The sequence below is a fragment of the Alexandromys fortis genome, unplaced genomic scaffold, assembly GCF_014885135.2.
Source record: "Alexandromys fortis isolate MF-2015 unplaced genomic scaffold, M_Fortis_MF-2015_v1.1 scaffold_65, whole genome shotgun sequence".
Lineage (NCBI taxonomy): Eukaryota > Metazoa > Chordata > Mammalia > Rodentia > Cricetidae > Alexandromys > Alexandromys fortis.
The window spans coordinates 816657-838032 of record NW_026067986.1 but is presented as its reverse complement, the minus strand read 5'-3'; the positions used below and the strand labels follow the sequence as shown (position 1 = coordinate 838032).

The window sequence follows — 21376 nt, the reverse complement described above, 5'->3', positions numbered from 1 at the left end:
ATAATCAATGCTTAAGATCCAACTGGCTAAACTCCCTCTCAAGCGCCTGCCCGCAAAGTCCCTCTGCCTAATGTGACAGCCACGGGTTTCCACGAGTCAGACAGGGCGCTGGGGTTGAGCTGTGATTCAGGAGACTGCAGTGTTAAGAATGTGAACCACAGTCCACCACTCACAGGTCGTATCATCTTCTCCTGCTCCATCACGTGTCCAGGGATGGAACTCAGACGGACAGGCCTGGTGGCAAGTGTCTCTCCTGCTGAGCTACCTCAGAGGCCGTGGTTGTGTAATTCTGCAAACTACGTAATGGTGTTTCTTCATCTGCTGAATGGGTTTATGAACATGATCTACTCTAGGGGCTTAGGTGAGGATTAAAGGGGCCATGAGAGCAGCGGCAGCCTCGGAGGGCCACTGGGGCAGTTACAGACTCAGTTCAAGCAGAGCGCAGAACGGCTGTGTGAATCTTGTTATCATTATCTCTGCACTACCCACGTGCTCTTTTATTACAATTGTTATTCATGTTACCGTACCCTTCCCAACATCCAGCACAACACAAAGGCTACTGGACACTCCTTGGTGGCGCGTTCTTTCCACACAAGAATTCATGCCTCCTTCCTGGGTTCTAACAGTGACTTGGTCTGGGGACAGTCATTTTCCCCCTTCAGCTGTATGGATAAACAGGAAGCACAGTCCGGAGGCCTAACTATCAGGAACCAAACTCTGGCAAGCACAGACAGCAGGTCCTCAGCGCCCGAGAGCTGCACACGATTCTCCCTTCTTCCTTGTGTCGCTGTCTCTCCACAGACAACTGCTTTTCCCTACGAGCCGCCAAATCCAGCAGGGCACATTTAACAAGAAACGGACCTCTGAAAAGCATGCACATCGAGGGGGAAAATCAAGCGAAACAACCAGCAGCTTCACTTAAATAGCGATGGGACTTAAGATGAACCGCTCAAACGTGTCAGTGTTATAGTCACTGCTGGCAGACAGCGGGCCCAGAACTCGCTCAGCCAGTCCCGCGGCCAACAGTGCCTAAAAAGTGCTGCTACTTCCTTACAGCGGGGCGCTCTGGACAGAACAGCCACGGGAACCCTGAGTTACGGGAATACAGAGCCTGGAATTACAGTAAACGTAGATTTAATGAAACACTTACATGAAAATATATCTCAAAATTTCATTTTGCAAACAAGACTTTGGGGTTTAATTTGAAACACATGCTGGCTGCTGTGTTGCATGTAAGGGTGGGAATGACGCCAGGCAGCTCTCCAGGCAGGGGCGAACTGCACCAGACCACAGATAAACTCGAACTTTTAAAAATGAAATACATTTATCATGTTTCTACATGAAATATTTAACTTTTATCACGACTAACTGGTTGTAGCATATATGGCTACACCTTAGACAAAATTTACCAAAAATTCACAGGAACTAAAAAAAAAAATCAGCTACCGTACCACACTGGGACTGTCATGGCTGTAGTACAAGACATGAAGACTGTCACCACCAAAAGCTAATGAGGCCAATGAGCAGCAGACATCTCGAAGGCGGACATCACACCGCTCAGCAGCAAGGTATCCAGCCAATGGGCTACACCCAGCCCAGCTGCGCTAACAGCCATCTGTCCATATTTCTTTGTTGCCTGATTATCATTCAATTTAGTAACCAGTCATGTATGAAATACACGGAGGCAGCTTTTACTTACAGACAGACTGGACCCCAAAGACAGTGTAATCCACCAGGTGAGCATTCAAAACTAAAAATAAGATCTAGGCTTCTGGGGCCAACATTTTCCTCCTGCGTGGTATACTTTGGGCTTGTTTGTCTGCGACCTGCAACTTTGCAGGGGCAGGCAACCCCTCCCTGTCACAATCTCCACCAGCAGCAGGGAGGACCTCTGGCAAGGAAGGCATGCATGCCAGAGCTTCACCTAAAGATAAGGAACGTCTTGAGCCCGAGGTGCCACCTGTGGTTTTGATAAATTTCTGCAGAAGCCCTGTATCACCCAGGACATACACTTGGCCTTTACGCTCTTAAACTCTTGCATTTTACCCGAATTGACCTTTATGGGTGTATTCCACATTAACACGATCCTTGGCCCAAACTACCCAGATCACCACATCGCGGTTCTTTACTTCAGGCTGGTCACTAACGGCAGAGGCCTCTGTCTTCACACACCACAAAACTGTCCTTCAGAGCCAGGACATTATCTAGTCAAAATATGTAAAATGGTATTTTAATTTTGCATGCTATTCCTATTTGAATCCACAAATCTGTTACCAACACTGCTTTTAGGACAAGAGAAAATTAGTAATACTTTCATACTTTTTGAAGCATGGTTTCATGTAGCTCAGGCTGACTTCAAACTTGAACTATCGGATCACAGACGTGCGCCACCATGCCTGATTTACTCAGCGCTGGGGACGGTATCCAGGCTTTCCTACGTGCCCGCCAAGCGCTCCACACCTGAACTGCAGCCAGAACCTCGGTTCTAAGTTTTAAGGATAGCCTGTGCTTCAGAAGACTTGCAAGAAAGTTAATCCACAATGCAAGAGCAAGGCTTGCTGCACTGCTCGCCACAACATGTAAGGCTTACTGCACTGCCCGCCGTGACACGCAAGGTTTGCTGCACTGTCCACTGCGACATGCAAGGCTTGCTGCACTGCCCGCCGTGAAATGTAGGTTTGCTACATTGCCCACTGCAACACGCAAGGCTTGCTGCACTGCCTGCTATGACACGCCAGGCTTGCTGCACTGCCAGCCGTGACATGCCAGGCTTGCTTGGCACACACTGAAGGCCAGGAGAAGTTTGGCCTGCCATCTCCTGAGCAAAAGACGTGCGTTATTCATAGTGTCCAAGTGTCCAGCTCAAAGCACTGAAGAGCAATGGATGCTGTTTCTGTGTCCTGTTCAGCAACAGAAGGAGAAGAAAGCAGGAGGCTGCTGCAGGTGCCTGTGGCTCCACCTGGGCACAGCTGGCAGGTCTGGAATGCAATGGTTAAGAAGGCTCTGTAGGCGAGGCACCACCATGAGGCGGTCACTGTCACTGAAAAGGGACAGCTACACAATCTTGCCTCTGCTTTCCACGTTCACCTTTTATCTGAACGTGGAAAAAGCCCAAAGCAAAGGGCTATTATGAACTTTTCTCAAGAAAGCCAAGTGTGGCCGCTCTGTATCATACGCCACATCTGTGTTCTCATGTAAATTAGAAGAATTAACAAAATACGGCCCCATTCTGAGGAAATGCTAAACCACGCCTTACCACCTATCATGGAAGAAGTATTTTATAAACATTTAATAGATTTACAGTACTTAAATGCTACAGTTTATCCATCTTGAAAATTCAGATTCCAGGTGTGCTGAGTACCAAACAGAGCATTATTACCACCTTTGGAGTTTATTTTTTATAGTACCAATTCTTAGCTGTAAAAGCTAGGTGTGCTAATGCATGCATGCACTGGTGCTCCAAAGTTGAAGCTAGAAACATTCAATATCGCTCCTTTACTGATGAAGGACTATGAAACAATCCATACTGCAAACTCACTTTTATCACGTTTTACTAGTTTTCCTTATTTCTTTAATTTTTAAGGAACTGAAACTGAAAAAACTGTATTTGGTTGGCTTCGCTCTTTGTGTTTTCACCTCAATATGGAAGTGGGAACAGTATTTACCCCTTATGGGGTCATTCTGTGCATGAAATAAGCTAATATTTGTAAAACATATATAGCGGTATTTAACACATAGTAGGCATTATATATTTAATAGGTTAAGTTTTTATTATTATTGTTTTATTATTATTGTACGTGTAGACGTCAAAGGACAGCTAGAGTTGGTTTCTCCTTTCACCAAGGGTTCAGGTCACGAGGTTCACTTACCAAGCACTTTTACCCACTAAGCCATCTCTTGGCCCAATAAAAGCATTATTTACATTTTAAATACGGTGGAAACCTAAGTGCTCAGAGAAGTAGAAACATAAACAGCAAACAGACCATTTATGGCACCCAGTCATCTGGAAACAGATTTAGGAGAAGCTTCCATCTTTCTGTCTGTCTGACAGTCCTCAAAAGGCAGACTGCTTCTTATAAGAGCATGCTGCACAGCCTCTGGAGCTGCCACAATGCAGGAGCCTCTGTAACTTCTGCGCTAGGAGAGCTTCTTATACAAACTCTTTCCCAATAAAAAGCGCATGGCAGACTCACACAAAGACTATCAGAAGGAGCTTGGTGCCTCAAGACCAAGAACTTTGCTACTGGGTATATCTACCCCAATGAAAGTGATGCCAACTACACAGAGACATGGCTGGTGTTGTTTCCTGCAGCACTGCTCGTGACGGGAAGACAAGGGCCTATTTTCTTCAAAGTGCAGGTAAAATGTGTAGAAACACACTGTGGGCGACATGCCCCAGAATCAAATGCCATGTGAGAAGAGCAATAATCGGTTCCACTTATATAAATGAAATATTTTCTGCATTTAATTTGTATACTTGGTATTTATAAATAAAAATATTTACCTTTGATATGAGGAATAAGAAACTTTGAAGGCCTGCCTATGGGTTAAAACAGAAACATTAAACACCTATGAATGTTTAAACCTGCCGCCCCTGTTTGGCAGTTTGCTTATAATCATTGTTACACCCCTTCCATTCTAAAGGCTGACTTGCTCCTGGTCACAGCAACGTTGCTGGATGCCCTGACTGCAGAAGCACAGGCGAGCTCTGAGATGGGATCTATGTGGGCACAGCCCTTGGCACTTTCTCAAAGAGTCACGATGTTTTCTGCCGTAACCTAGCTGCGCTCTAAGGAAAGAAGGCGAGTACAGATGTATAAATAGCAGGCAAGTCTGTTTGGGTGCCTGCCTCCCTCCAAGCCCTCCCCGGCCTCTCGCCTCTGCCTCCTGAGCCCTGGAATCGCAGGCATGTGCCACCACATCCGGCTCTTTGGAGCCTTTGAGTATGACTCCTCTGTCCTTTGATATTGCTACTCTGAGACATCAAGCATCAAGTAAGATTCCCGTCGAGAAGTGTAGTTTTCAAAGTCTGGCCTTTTCAGTTTGCTTGTGTGTGCTGTGTGAGTCTGGTGACCTCGTACCTGTCTGCTCTATGTAGAAAATGCTGTGCCTGTGGTTCTAGAGCAGAAGGCAGCCAGGTGAGCCTGGGAGCCACAGTTAGTCGATCCTATAAATGAAGAATGGTCTTAAAAAAAAAAAAAGAAAAGAAAAAAAAAAGGCTGGGCGATGGTGGCGCACGCCTTTAATCCCAGCACTCGGGAGGCAGAGGCAGGCGGATCTCTGTGAGTTCGAGACCAGCCTGGTCTACAAAGCTAGTTCCAGGACAGGCTCCAAAGCCACAGAGAAACCCTGTCTCGAAAAACCACAAAAAAAAAAAAAGAAAAAAAAGAAAAAAGAAAAGAATGGTCTTTACATTTTTAAGGAGTTAACAAAAGAGAACAACAATCTCATGCGACAAACGGTGCACGGCTTCACTGAGACATTCAGTACCAGACTTTTGCAGGAAACATTCACTGAATTTCGTTACAGATTCTTGACTTGTTTTGTTTGCTTTTTCGAGACAGGGTTTCTGTGCAGCCCTGGCTGTCCTGGAACTCTCTCTGTAGACCATGCTGGCCTCGAACTCACAGAGATCTGCCTGCCTCTGTCTCCCAAGTGCTGGGATTAAAGGCGTGCGCCACCAGTGCCAGGCGGATTCTTGAGTTTTAAAGTAGATTAAAAACCTGTTCATTGGAAATCATCTATGGAAATAATTGATTATGTAACTGTATATTCTAAATACTAGACAGTCACGAACACGATGGCCAGGTGGCTCGTATGCTAACATTGAAGATAAATGTTTCCTAACAGCTAACTCTGTGTAATTGTGTCCTGGGACGGATGGTGAGAAACCATGAGTACTTTTCATTGGATTCTTTGTGTGCTGTCTGAATTTTTTAGACACATATATTGTATTTATGGCAAGAAGCAAAAATACATACATGAATATGTACATGTTATGTTTTCTTTTTGTGTTGGAAAGGTAAAACAACTGGACAGAAACGTTCAGGACTGCTTGTGGCTGACTTTGGCAAATGAGACAGAGCAGTAACACACTTAACTACGTTCCGTGATTACACTTGTACAATCTTCCCTCAGCACCTACTCGGGGCACACATCCACACTCCTGAAAATGTCCACACTGACGCTACCTGCTTGCTTTCGCTGTCACGACTGCTGAACCTACAAGTTTAGTGTGCACTGTTTAAATAGTTAAAAGTGACTAGGCGCTGATGGCACACACCTTTAATCCCAGCACTGAGGCAGAGGCAGGAAGATCTCTGTGAGTTCGAGGCCAGCCTGGTCTACAGAGTGAGTTCCACAACAGCCAAGGCTACACAGAGAAGCTCTGTCTCAAAGCTTGATAACTGAAGAAAATAAGGGTTACTAAAAGTGTTATTATCATCAAGTCTTCCTGAGTAAAGTCCACATTGTCCACAGCGAAGCAGCTGGTGGTAGAGCGTCTCTTAGAGAGAAGTTGTGGGGAAATGTTTGGTAAGATGTGCGCCAAGACTGGGCGACAGTCCAGCCACCAGGGAGAACGCGGAAAGGCCACTCTGGGTGCAAGGTCAAAGAAGAGTAGGGAAGCAACAGGCTTTTCTTTTTCTGAGGAGAGGGAACATCCTCTAGGAGTGCAGCAGCCCGGGGCCCTGGGAGTACCAAGACTGCAGAGATTACAGAGAAGGTTTTGGCCATCTCTTTAGTCTTGGAGGGTCCAGTCTAGACCAGTGGTTCTCAACCTGTGGGCTGTGACCTCACTGGGGGGGTTGAATGACCTTTTCACGGGGGTTGTGTATCAGATATTTACATTATGATTCATAGCGGTAGTAAAATTACAGTTATGAAGTAACAATGAAATAATTTTATGGCTGGGGTCACCACTCCCTGAGGAACTGTATTAGAGGTCATAGCAATCGGAAGATGAAAACTGCTGTGTCAGACATTCGCTGAAACGTGAGTCACAGGTGATGTTAGCTCACAGATTACTTTCAGCCCAGGAAATTAGTAAAACCATCAGTTACTTGAAAATCCTTTTAAAACAAGGAAGATAGACATCTGTTTGACGACAGCAACAGATCAAACAGGGGAAAGTGAGGAAACGTCTTTAGATTATGGGTAACACGGAGGAAGTTGTATAACACATGTGTGGACTTCCTGTTATCTCAGCCATGGCAGAGAAAACGCTCGAGCGGAGGCGTCTGACAGAGAGGTTCTTTGGGTACCGCGGTACGGATGGGCTTCTGGGACGGAACAAGCTCACCCCAACCAGCCAGAAAGCCCTATCAACACTGAGTGACAAAACTAAGATGTCAGAGACATCAAGAAGATGGCAGTTGCGTTTCTAAGACCACAGAATATCGAAAACGACTCAACAGATGCAACTGTGCTGTCAGACTTAAGATTATTACCGCAAAACCTGCCCTTCAAACAGCTAAGACCCTTGAAACAGCACTTTCAACACCGCAGTAAGGAATATCGAACTTCTAAAAACAACAGCAAGAAGGAAATTTATCTTCATGTTTTCCTCTAATAATACTTTACGTATGACCTCTAGCAATAAAAACAATTTGCTTTTGGTATTACAATCATCATAAATCCTTCAGTTGCTTAAAAGCCGTAGAACTTAGCACTTTCAGAAGCAGAAGTTACATCAGGTTGCCAAAAGCGAAGCCACAGGCACCATGTGGTTCGTGTCAAACAGAGGAGGCTGTGCTCACGAACATCAGGAAGGCTGAGTGACAGTCAGGACGGAGGGACGTTCGTTACAGACACAGTCAGAAGCAAACGCAGCTTTGCAACCTCACAGAAGGGTTTCCAGCTGCATCTCGCCTGACCCGAGCCTTCCTTTTCAACACCAGCTGTCACAAGCATCCCCAGGACTTCAAGACAAGATCACTGTTTTAAAAAAGATTTATTTTGTTTTCATGTGCATGAGTGTTTTGCCTGGATGCGCACCACAGGCATGTCTGTCCCCATGGGGTTCAGAAGAGGACACTAGGGTCCCTGGAACTGGAGCTTTGCATGGCCACAGTAACTGGGGAAGAAGTCTCCCCACCTGCCTCCAACAGCCCGTATCCCCACACTTTCCAGCTTTCTTTCTCACCTTAGAAGTCACATGACTTCAAAGACCTTCACTTCCAGCTCCACGATAGCCACACCCACGCTTCTGCCTTTAGCTCAAACTGGCATTTTATAACTTTACGGAAATGTCATTCTCAATATATATGGGTCCCATAAAGCCACCACATTCTAAACTCAACCATTCCCCAGGTGCTCAGATACCTGCTGTATTATCACTATTTTTAGTTGCTGCACTTTCTAGGTACACGTAGCTCCAGAATCATCCACGTATCCCAAGCTCACCCACGTCGCAGAGCCCCTCTTCTCTGCTCTCCACCTGGTCTCAGCACCCACAGATTTGCTCCCCATCCCATTGCTGCTGTCTCGGCTCACACCTTGCCCTTCAACAGCTGTGGGAGCCCTGCTGTGCTCACCTACTCCCTCCGCTTCCTGCCCCTGTGCCTTCACGGTCCTCAGTTCTAGACTCGGGGCAATCTGGGTTCTCGGGCAGGCGTTCCTACAAAGGAGAATAGCTAAGTATGGGAAGCAGCCAATCCTGCTCACTGTGACACTTCCTCCAGACCTGGAAGCCGAGGACACACCGAGGCGCCTGTCATATCCACACCTGCGTAGCTGGAGAACAGGGAAGGTTTCTGGACGCACTAGCTTCTGACACGGAAGGCACAACCTCAGACTTTCCTAAAGAACATGCCCAACAAAACTACACGCACAGGTTTTCTAAGATCAGCTTCTGGCGGAAACAATTTATAATGATGGCGTAAGAGCGTCCCGAGTTTCAGGGAAAAGCTATACTCACATTTCTGCTCCAAACTGGCTTTCCGAATACAATGCCCAGTGTAGCCTGACTTCAAAGCCGTCTACCCACAATCCCCTTTAATCCTCACAGCAGCCCCGTGACGTGGCCATTATTGTCATTACTTTATAGACAAGGATGCCGAGGCTTAGGAGTCGCTTACCACGCTGCAGGAGTAAGACGTCAGGAATGAAGGCCAAGCCTGTTTTGCTACAGCTGACATCTCTATCCTCTGAGGTCTGACAAGCGATCGACAAGGGGATGGGGGGGGGGGCAGAAAGCTTTTGTCATTTGAAAGGGCTTCAGAGAACTGCAAAACAGTTACCCACGTTTAAGTAACACAGTGATTTCTGAGTAAAAAAAAATCAAACAAATCCTGTTTGTTCATGGGCATATATATATGAGTTATCTGGGGCCAGAGAGACGGCTCAGAGAGACGGTTCGGGGGTAAAGGTGTTTACCGCCAGGCCTGACAGCCTGAGTGTGATCCCCGAGATGCACATGGTGGAAGGAGAGAGAGCTGACTCCTGCAAGCTGCCCTCTGACGCCCACATATGTGCCCCCCCAAACTAATAACAACAACCATAATAAATAAAGGCACAGATATAAGATGATCTCCATTTCCAATCGTAAGGAAACAAAATGGCTAAGGGAGGGGTAAGTGGCCTTGGGTGACTCAGGCCTCTCCTGTAAACAGCAATCACCACATAAGGCCACGTGTGCATGCGTGATGGAGTAACGTGAGCTCCTCCAGGTCAGCTTTCAAAGACTTCTTTTTTTCTGCACTAAATGTCCAAATTGCTTTTTGTTTACTTATTTATTTATTCTAGACTTTACAAACTCACTCCTAACCTTGTTTCTCGTTTCGTGTGAGGTATCAGCACATCCCCCCCCCTTTCCAGCCTGATGTTGGGGCGAGAAGCCAGATAGCCAGGTTATCAGAGCACCCCAGGAATCTGCTCGAGACCGAGCCCAGGACCTGCTTCCTACACTGGCACTTTCTCAACGCCCGTTTCTTACCCGTCCAGCACCAGGGACTACGGTGGTGTTCTTTCTCTTCCTTTGGCTGTGCTGCCAAGTGCCCTTCTCACCTGGCGTTCTTTCTCCCAGGCTGGCTAGGAACACTCTCTCTTTCTCTTCTGACTCCCAAGGAGAGTGGAGGGCCCCCTTTCTTCCTTTATAAGGTTTCCTGTTAGTCAATATATAGACTAAGAGTGGACTATAAACATGGGAAGAAGGGTTGAGAAATCTGAAATTTTCTCACTGTGATTTTGCTGGTGTTTAGGGAATTCTTGTCTGTGGACTAAATGATCCCAGAAGACAATGACCTCATCTGTTGTCTTGGCCTCACTGAACTCAGAGCTCTTTGGTGTACCTGATTTTGCATGGCCCAAACCTAACAGCAATTGACACATAATGAGATGACAAACAAGCCTACTGGATTACTGATTAAAAGTAGGGACACTAGCCCAATGCAGTGGCACATCCTGGTACTTTAATCCTGGTTCTCTGCAGACAGAGGCAGGCAGCTGTCTGTGAGTTCTAGGACAGCCAGGACTACAACCTAATTTAACTGATTACTGATAAATTTTCAATCCAATACCATGAAAGTTTGCCTTACAAAGCAAACTTAAGCCAATAGCGAACACTCTAAAGAAACACTACATTGGCCTTAGGAAAAACTACGTTAAGATGGTCTATAATTTCAGTCTGGGAGGGTGAGACCAGAGACTCTAAATTGGAGACCAGCCTGGGCTACACAGTGAGACTCGTTAAAAACTCCAATGTCGCAGAAGAGGGTTTGGTACTGAGTGGCCTTCATTTCTGCAGTGATTACAGTATCGCTTTTATAGTACGGACAGTAGTGAGGACCCATTCTTCTTGGCGCTGGTTTTGGCTCACTGCACGTGCAGCTGACTGGCAAAGCATTTCAAACAAGCCCCACATCAAGAGACAACAAGATAGCATAAAAAAATCACAGCTGCAAGGATCAGCCTCGCTTGTAGCCTTTGCATTGTGGCTAAGAGAGAAAACGAAACCAAACACAGTGATTTAGCGTTGGGCCTCCCCTCACCCCTGCAGCTGTTAAATCTCTGCTTTCAGAACTGCAATCCCATCTCAGATACACCACACTTCTTGCTGTTTCTAGGCTCCTCCCCCTTCTTCCAGACAGAGGGCTCTTTCTTAGCAGACCAGCTTCCCTTTGTTTTGATGTATAGCCCTGGCCTGAACAACCAGCTCCCCAGCCCTGACTTGTCAGGAGAGCGGAGCTTTGGCGTTGGGACCCCAGACACATTCACTTTAAATAAACAATCCATCTTTGAATCATCTACTTTTGAAATTGACTACATTTTAAATATAAAACAATCAAATTCTCCAGAAGTGTCACAAAACCACATGGCACGGGGTTACTGTAAACTCAGTCAGCAAGTGTGGGCATCACACCAACACATGGCCTCCATGATCTGCTTAAATATCCTTTCTCTTTGGGGACAATGCCAGGTCCCCTCTTCTTTCCCGCCCCCAACAAAGCCTGGACCTACAGCTTCCTTCCCCTCGAGTGCACGTTTGATTGTGGTAAAAACCAATCATCTCTGGAAGGAAGATCTGGAGCAGGGTGTAGTCATGGATCCCTAAAGTCCCTCACAGGCCCCCAACTATGATGCCAGCCTGGGCTTTTCAGTTTTTCTGCGATGCGTGTACGTACACCATGACAAATCGTGTAGTCACTTAGCGGCCACTGCTGCCTGCTCCGGACCGTGGTCCACTGGCTACCCTGCCTGCTCTACCATCTCCCCTGGCTCATCGCCACACCCAGAATCTTCTTTATGATTTCTGTAGTCAGGGTCTCACTTTGCAGCTAAGATGACCTGGAACGTCACACGTAGCCCAGGTTAGACTCCAACTTGTGATTTGCACACTCCTACTATTAAAACCACAAATGAACATACAACCCTCCCTTCCTCAGGGCTTTGGAACTTCCCATCAGCCACTGCCCTCCCAGGAGTGCTCACCCATGCTTCTCAGCATTTGTTCTCACTCTTCAGCCTTCATCTCTCATCCCTCCCTCCAGAGACGGCTCTCCTTCCCACCAGCCCCTCTGGTCACAGCCGAACCCACCTCTGTAACCTCTGTAGTCTCTGCATCACTTCTACCTCAGCACAGATGCCCTCCTTACTTCTTGTGGCCTGCATCTATCTTCCCACACTTATTCTCAGACCTCGGTGGTTTGGGCAGAAAATCCCCCCCCACCCCGCCCCCAGGCTCGCATACCTGAGCCCTCGGTCCCCAGGTGGTGGTGCCCTTTGGGAGGCTCTGGAACCTTTAGGGGAAAATCGGGAGGAAATAGGCCACGAGGGAGAGGTGGGCTTTGAGTTTATAGCTTCATTCCACTTCAGGGTTCTTTCCTTCTCTTCCCCTATCCTTTGCCCTCTGTTCCCCCCAATCTCTGCGTCCTGTGCTCCTGCCTCCTCCTCCCCCACAAAGGACTCTGTCCCTCTGGAACTGTACCGCAAGAGAAATGCTTTCTTAGGCTGTTCTTGGTCACATGGTCACAGCGACAGAGAAGTGACTGAGGCCATCGCCCCAACTCCCTTAGACCCTTGTGTTTGGGACTCGTGGAGTCTGACTGCAACATTTTCTTGTTCTCGTTGCTGTTTCTTTTTTCATCTACCTTGTATGAAGCTGTCATTGCCACAGTTAGCTCCCTCTTCAGGGTTCATGACACCCAGTCCGGCCCTTCGGTCCTTTTCCTGAGTTCTACTTAAGAGAGTAAGTGCCCTCCATCCCATTAGAGTCTATTGGATCGTCCTCAGCGCATCACACCTGATGCATTAGCAATCGGCCAAGCCTACCATTGTGTGTCTCAAATCCGTCCGCTATTCCCCCATGCTTTCTTCCCCCATCCCATTCCAAGTCGTCGGCATCACCTCTTGGCCTTCAGGACTAATTTTAATCCTTCTCTAAAATAATTTTTAAAAACAAAACTACTTTTTTTAAAAAAAAATTAAACTGTTTTTTCTTGATGACAGCCATTGATGACGGGGCAAGACGGATGTCTAAAGAGTTTCAGTTTACATTCCCTGGTGGCGAAGGGCGTTGAATAACTTCAAATATTTCTGGCCATTTTTATTTCTTTTGAGAACTGTCTATTTGGCTCATTAACACACGTATTGACCCTACAGGGTTTGGAGCTTGATTTTGGAGTTCTTTCTATGTTCTAGCTACCAATCCCCTGTCAGATCTGCAGTTGGCAAAGATGTTCTTCATCCTGCAGTCTGTCGCTTCTCTTTGCGGTGTTTCCCTTGTTACTGAGAAGCTTTTTTAATTTCCTGTAATCCCAGTGGTAATTTGTGGGATTGTTTTCTTGTGCTGTTAGGGTTTATACAGCTCAAGACTCTACACTTTTATACACCCAAAGGACTAAACCAACACAGCACAGAGATACTTGGACATCCACGTTTATTGCCTCACTGTTCACATAGCTAAGAAACAGAGCTATGTTAAATATCCATCAGTAGATAAATGGATAAGGAAAAGAAGGAACACATACACAAAGGAATTAATTGACCATCAGGAATGAAATCATGGCATCTGAAGGAAAACGGAAGTTATCACATTAATAAGCCTGACTCATAAATACTGTGTGTTTTCTCTCATATGCAGAATGTAGATGTAAACTTATGTGTTCGTGAGTGTGTGTGTAGGGACAGACAGGGTCTATGAGAGGAGGTGAAGAAGGCAATGGAATACATGCAACATAGCAAAAGGGGAACCACTTACAGGGGAGGGGGCCCAGGCAAGGAGGGACACACGCACAAGCACACGCACATGCATGACAATGTCATAACGGAACTCACTGCTTTGTATACCAACTTAAAAATGTAGTAGCAAAAGCCCCACAGTGGGCCCTGCCTGCTCGTCTCCCACACTCTTCCACACTCATCGGTCAGAGACCGACGTTTCCTCTCTCCTCCTTCCTGCCTTGCCTCTGTAGCTGCTCACTGTATGAACGCTCTTCCTTCCTTCTTTAACTACTCTCAAGGCCAGCCCCAGCCTAGCAGTTACTTTGTTACTAACGGAGACTTCATCTCGGCTAGGTAGCCTATCAGGCTTACCTCCTTGCCTGGTCGGTTACTTTCACGTGTGTATTGCCTTTACTCCAAAGTCTTCTTGGGAAGAAACGGAGGTCCTATTGAAAGACCCTCGAAGAGGACTTTCTCTCAGGAGGAGACCTCCCCGCTGCCAAGGAACAGGCTGAGACCATACGGATGCAAATCGCAAGAGGTTTATTGGGCAAACACAGGTACCTGCGGGCGGCAAGTCTTTCGGAGGACTTGCGCGCCTGCCAACTGGAGGGTGGGTTTTTTATAGGGAAGAGCAAAAAGCAAGTTTACAGAAGCAAAAGCATGGTTATCGGAATGAGGCGGGGGCATGAATGGTTTCCTCTCTCAGCATGGGTGTCAGCAAAAGTCATCCTGTTCCTATCTTATAGATATCCTGTTTTGCAGTCAACCTGCTTTGTTGATGTCCTATCTTATTGATATCCTGCCTTGCAGTCTTCCTATCTCACCCTGCTCTCTCAAGCACATGGGATGTTCTTACGAGAACAGGCTGGCTGCTGCGGGTTTTGAGGAGGGGGTCTGTAGGGTCTTTCACTATCACCCTTTATCCTAGCTGGCCAAAACGGGAATTCAAGGACAGGAGCCTAAACAATTCAGTAACTTGATGAAATAAACTATCAGAGGCCTTTAACAAATAATTAGAGTTTTGTTTTTTCAGTGTTGGGGACTAATCCGGTAGCTCAAGTACCACCACCAGCTGCTACGTCTCCAGGCCAGGGGTGACCTAGTGACAAAATTGTTGGGCAAATTCTTTCCCCGCTGACTTGCATAATTCATCCACTCTGAAATTATCACTTTAAAAAAAAACCAGTTTCTTCCTTTTTATCTGACTCTCCAAAAAGCTCTTTAAACAAACAGAACTCAACATCTGGCAAACATTAGCAGATAAACACAGACAAGCTTCAAAGGCTTCAGAGTGTTCCAGAACGAACCAGTTCCACTTCTACAACCTTGAAGACTGTAAGCTCGATTTCTAGCGCCAGTTACCTGCGATTCTCAAGGATTACACAGACGTCCTTGAGGTTCTGTGTGTCGGTATTAACACTAGGAATGAAGTCCGTGTGTTACACGTTAAGAGGTTAATTATTAAATAATTTCAAAAAAAAATTCTACTAAGAACTAGTCAATAGCTATATGCCTAACAACTTCCAATAAATGCTTCCTGAATTAAAGTCAAGGTATTAAAATAGATACTCTAAAAAAAATAGATACACTATACAACAGTGCCTACCAAAAAGAAGATTAAAGAGCTAAGAAATCTGAGCTCTAACAAGGAAAGGGCTAATGATCTCATGATCTAGATAAGATCTCAAACGTGATGACCTAAGAAATCGAAGAGGGCAAGATAATTTATATTTAATGGGTACTACCATGCCTCTATCCTATAGAGAGTTCTCAGAGGACGGGAGGTCATTTCTAGCTAAAAGGTCTCTCTTCATACTCCATTTAGTGGGTTTCTTTCTTTTTTTCTCTTTCTCACTCTCATTTTTCTTTTCTTTTGGTTTTTCGAGACAGGGTTTCTCTGTAGCTTTGGAGCCTGTCTTGGCACTAGCTCTTGTAGATCAGGCTGGCCTCAAACTCACAGAGATCCACCTGCCTCTGCCTCCCGAGTGCTGGGATTAAAGGCATGCGTGCACCACCACCAGCCGGTTGTTGGTTTCTTAAGTATGAAAGATTGAGAACAAGAATCTATAAATCAGTGGTTCTCAACCTTCCTAATTCTGGGATCCTTTAACACAGTTCCTCATGCTGTGGTTACTCCAATCATAAAATTACCTTGTTGCTACTTCATAACTGCAATTTTGCTACTGTTATGAATTGCAATGTAGATATTTTTGGAGACAGAGGTTTGCCAAAGGGGTCAAGACCCACAGGTGGACAGCCATTGCTATAAGACAAAGTAAACAAACAAACAACAAAAACTGAACCCAACAGAATGAGAGAGAGAAAAAAAAAAAAAAAGAGGCCCCAAAGCAGGGAGATTTGAAACTGACTAGTCAAGAGGTCTGACCTTGATCCCACAGGAAACCAAGCTGGGGGAAGGAGAGACAAGTGGGGGAAATTTTACCACTTACACACGGATTATTTAAGAAAGGCCTAGGATGGGGGATGAACAGCAGGGACCTGTGAGGAGGTTAAAACAGAAAGGTTACCAGTGACCTGGGCTGGATGGGTTTCCTTCCTGCTATGGGAGCCAGTGTCACTCAGCATATGCCGATCCATTCAGGCTAAAAATGGGGCTGGAGGGATGGCCTCTCGAGAACTTCCTGTTTTCGCAGAGGATGCAGTACCCACATGGCAGCTCACAGTTGTCTATCACTCTAGTCCCAAGGGATCCAATGCCCCCTTCAAACTTCCAAGGGCGCCAGACACGTGCGTGAGCAAAATGTTCACACACATTAAAAAAAATCCACCACCTCCCACAAGCTGGCTCCCACTTCCTTCACCAGCCAGACAATACACAAAGGGCAGCGTTTACTGGCTCTCTGCAAACACCCGGAAATTCTCAAACCTATAATTGGCCACAGCGTTTCCTTGAACCCTGATGTCCTCTCTCAGATCTACAAACCCAAATTCCAACCGGCTCAAATGCCTTTCTCCCTCGGTCTTCCCAGGAGCCTCTGCACAAAGCCCTCACCACCTGCTGTCATTAGCTTTGCTTCTTTATAAAATAAGTATCTCAAAGGCTTTTCTTATAGTTATTCCTCAGCCTGTCCATTCCTTACAGCAAACACACCCATTTCGACTCCTCCCTGCCTCTTGGCACACGTTGTGGCTGAAGATCTTGATTAATTAGTAAAGTTAGGAACCCAGATAAGGAAGACAGGAGAGTTGATTCTGCATCTTCACTTGGCCGTTCCTTAGTTGTATGTCTTTCAATAAACTACTTAACCTATGTTTCTGTGTATTTATTCATAAGTGAAGAACAGTACATATATATATATATATATATATATATTCCATAGGCAGCCACAGGATGGGTTTACAAGAGTACTGATATTATAAAAGCACCCACTAGATACCTTATAAAACAAAAATCACTTCTCAGGGTAGCAAACTCCTGAATATTTTGTGATAGTTGCGTAAAGCTTCACTACAAAGGCAAGGTTTTAAAAACAATCAAACATAAAGCTGAAGTTTAAGAAAAATGAATACATGCAAATTCTTGCTAAATCATCCTATATGTGGCCTAGGGGTTGGCTGTGACTTTTTAAGGCACAATTTTGCGACATTTTCTTATTTGGCGCGTGTATGTGCTTGTCCATGCCACGGTGCACACTGAATGCCAGAGGACAATCCACGGAAGTCAGTTCTCCCATTCCATCGTCTGGGTCTCAGGAACCAAACTCAGGTAACAGGGGCCATTACCCAGGGAACCTCTCCTGCATCCAGCTGTGACTTTTACAGTCTTAGTTCTTGAGAATTTAAGTTCCTACGGTAAATAGCCACCTGAACCCGTCTCCCTGCAAGCGGAACGTTTTCCCAGTGCTGCCAAACCCTCCATTTTATCCCTCCGGTTTAATCATCTTTGGATCTCATACAAAGTCGCCCTAATCCTCCCAACCCTGTCCCCAGCTTCATCTCTCAAAACTCACAGCAAAACCCAACCTAGCCAGTCACATATCGGAGGCTTTCTGTGCGCCACGCCCATGGGCTGCAACACCTACTTGTTTTCTGGGGCTGCAAGGATGAAATACCACGGACTGCACAGGTTAACGAGCAAGTTTTATCTTCTCTTAGTTCGGGGAGCCAGAAGCCCAAAATTCAGGTTTGGTTTCTCCCGAGGCTTCTCTTCTTGGCCTTGATAATGTTATAGGCTCCTTCCTATGCAAGTGTATCTTTTTTGTGTCCAGTCCTTTTTTTTTTTTTTCTTGTAAGTATACCTGTCGGACTGCATAGAATTCCCTTTTACGGTCTCATTTCAACTTAATCTCCTCAGAAGCCCTACGCAAATATAGTTACATTCTGGGGCAACGAGGGCTAGGTAGGGTTTCCAGATAAAAATCCTCAGAGGACATAATTGAGCCCATGACAGTTGCTACCCCTTTCTCTGCCCACGCTAACGCCCGTCTGTTTTTCCAAAACTGGCCCAAACCTTCCCTCCCAGCTGATGCAGTGCCCTGTGTTCCCAGTCTCTGGACACTGCTGTCATGTTGCTCAAGACACTAACATAACTCCCCCTCTCTTCTCCATATACATAAGGATATAACAGTGAAGATTATATCCTGATAACCAGGACAGTGATACAGAAAATATTTAATAAAGACTTGATGAGAAGTAAAGAGAAGAACATGGACCCTGAAGTAAAAGATATATATATAGGCTCAAATCCTGACTCCATTGTTTCCCCACGAATATAGGAAAGTCATTTAATGTTGACTCTCCATTCTAAATAAAGTAGTCGTAACGACGACACTGGAGTTAAAATAAGACTCCTCAGCCACGGTTTTGTTACACAATTAAGAGCTTTCATGTTGAAGCAAAGGTTTGACCATGGCTGGTGTGACAGCCACTTCTACCGTTCAGTGATTAAATAACTTTGTTAATATTCTTCTGCTTTAGCTGTCTATCTGTTAAGAGCCAAACCCCCTATGGTGCTATCGTGGCAATAACCAGGTAAAGGATTCCGTGGGGGTATGCAGCAAGTGCATTATTTTATGTTTCCTGTTATTGCTATTGCAAGAACACTGCAGGTCTGAACAGATATGACGGACGTCCAATGCGACTATCGCTTCAAGGTCTCAGGTTTCTTTCCAGCTAAATATAGTAGCTTAATGAGGTTCAAAAACTGGTCCAGGGACAGCAAGGTGGCCTAGAGATAAAGGTGCGTGTCACCAAGACTGACAACCTGAGTCTGATCCCCAGGACCCACACGGTAGAAAGAGATAACCGAATCCCTACAAGTTGTCCTCTGACCTCCACTGGCGCTCATGCATGAAGGCTCCCAGGCACACAGTCACAGCAACGAACACACAAATGCAGTTTTAAAAACTAGATGGGCACGGTAGCGCACAACTTTAATCTCAGCACTCAGAGAGGCAGAGGCAGGTTGATCTCTGTGAGTTCCAGGCCAGTCAGGGCTACAGAGTGAATCACTGTCGAAAGAAAGGAAGAAAGAGAGAGAGAGAGAGAGAGAGAGAGAGAGAGAGAGAGAGAGAGAGAGAGAGAGAGAGAGAGAGAGAGAGAGAGACAGAGGGAGGGAGGAAGGAAGAAAGGGAGGGAAGGAAGGAAGCAAAGAGAGAGAGAGAAAGAGAGGGAGGGAGGGAAGGAAAGAAAGAAAGAGAAAAGGAGGGAGGGACAGAGGGAAGGAAGGAAGGAAGGAAGGAAGGAAGGAAGGAAGGAAGGAAGGAAGGAAAGAGCTGGGCGGGCGCATGTCTTTAATCCCAGCACTCGGGAGGCAGAGGCAGGCGGGTCTCTGGAAGTTCAAGGCCAGCCTGGTCTACTAGAGCTAGTTCTGGGACAGGCACTAAAGCTACAGAGAAACCGTCTCGAAAAACAAAGAAAGAGAAAGAAAGAAAGAAAGAAAGAAAGAAAGGAAGGAAGGAAGGAAGGAAGGAAGGAAGGAAGAAAGAAAGACAGACAACCACAACAAACTCAAAACAAAAAATGGGAACCGGACAGATGATATAAGCAAGCTGTGGCTGAGAAACCAGCATGAACTGCGATGCTACCGGTAATCTTACATCTCCAATGTCGGCTTTAACTTATTTAGGGCAGGGAAATTAAAAAAAAAAAAAGGCAAGTTTCCCTAGTCCCTGTGACTATGATGTTACGCATCCATAGTGAACCATAAAACCCAACCGCTGGAAATGACCTTTGTGGTACATGCCCGATCCTATAATTTTTTTCTTCTTTACATAAGTACATCCAGGAGGATTTGGAATGAGCTCTTCGTGTCTTAATAAGCAGTTCTAGGAGGGGCAAAACGAGCTGACAGAGTGTATACAATTTGTTCAGGGTACTAAAGTAGGGGTTATGGGTTGATCCCTGTCCAAGGTATGATGGAACTCTTGCTAGCAAACAATGTGGAAAATTCTTTTCAACCACCAGTATAAAAGATACCTGATTCATAACCCTGAAGCAGATCAAGTGGAGATTTAAATCTTCACCAGTTACGTCAAGTTTTCTGAGCTTCACGTTATTGGCTTAAGTGGTTACGGGAACCACGCAACATACCACTCTGAAATGGTGTCTCGCGGGTTTCAAGTATTCAGATGCTGGTTGTTCCATCGCACAAATAAGAACACGGAAGACTTAAAGCACCGTCTTTCACAGAGCCATGTTACGGGAGGGTTAAAGGTCTGAGACTTGTTGGATACTACTTAATTTTAAAAATAGAAAGCTGGATAGTTGCTGGGATGATAAAGTGCTTTGAATTTTGCCCTTCCTACCACCCAGCGTCCTTCAGAATTTGTTTCCCAGTGTCTGGTCCACCATCACTAACAGGCTACATGGATATCACTGTAGCTCAGACTTTCGATAGAACAGCAAAGGGTTGAAGGCCACAAGAATTTTTACTGAGGTAGAGCAAGAATTCTGAGTCCAGTTCATTCTGTTCCGTGGTCCATGTAAGCTAGGTGAATTACCAAAGAAAAATTACCATCTTTCCTGATGCAGAAAAATGTGCAAAAGCAGGCCATCGATTTCACTACCGTAATTGTGATTTTTTTTTTTAAAGTGGGACGCAAAAGTTTTGGCAATGATAAGGACACCTGCTATTCTTATCGCTTCGACCTAAGTCTACTTTTTCTTTTTTTCCTGTTAAAAGACATGTGACGTTTGGCTCCCCGTTTACACCACAGATGGCCACCGAGAGCTTAAGGTTTATCGTCCAGACACTAAAGCCTCTCATTCTAAAACGGCAGAGCTCCAGATGGGAGCTGTCTGGCAGAGGATGGGAAACTGCCCATCTTCAGAGGTGCCGATGGGGGCGAATCCGGAGGCTAGACCCCAGCACACATCACTTTGCACAGATCCTTGGGAAACATCCCTTTCCCATCTCGGAGCGTGGAACTCCCACGAGTGACCTCCGGGGACCGGAGGGACCCAGGGCAGAAAGGGAGAAGTTGACAAGGGCAAGTCCGAGTCGCGCGCGGGAGGTTACTCACCGCGATGGCCCGCCGTCCTCGCTCCTCCGCTCACACTCGCTGAGGAGGAAGAAGCCCCTAATGCTGCCACAGCCTGAGAGCTGCAGCCGAAGCTGCCGCCGCCGCAACTACCACAGTCCGGGCGTGGCAGGGGACTGGCGGGCGGCTTCACCTCATCACTCGGCGACCTTGGATCTGCAGTGACGCCGGGTCGACGGCAGCACCCACCCAGCTAGGGAAGCTCGGGGACC

General features: G+C 46.1%; 1 protein-coding gene across 1 annotated transcript in view; it reads right to left on the bottom strand.

Annotated features, from left to right (window-relative positions):
- Trak2 (trafficking kinesin protein 2) overlaps positions 1 to 21367 on the bottom strand; it is a 53873-nt gene extending 32506 nt beyond the window's left edge. Inside the window, exon 1 of the mRNA XM_050159158.1 lies at positions 21147 to 21367. The gene's annotated coding sequence lies outside the window, so the exon portion shown is untranslated. The remainder of the gene's footprint in view (positions 1 to 21146) is intronic.
- Positions 21368 to 21376: the final 9 nt, after the last annotated feature.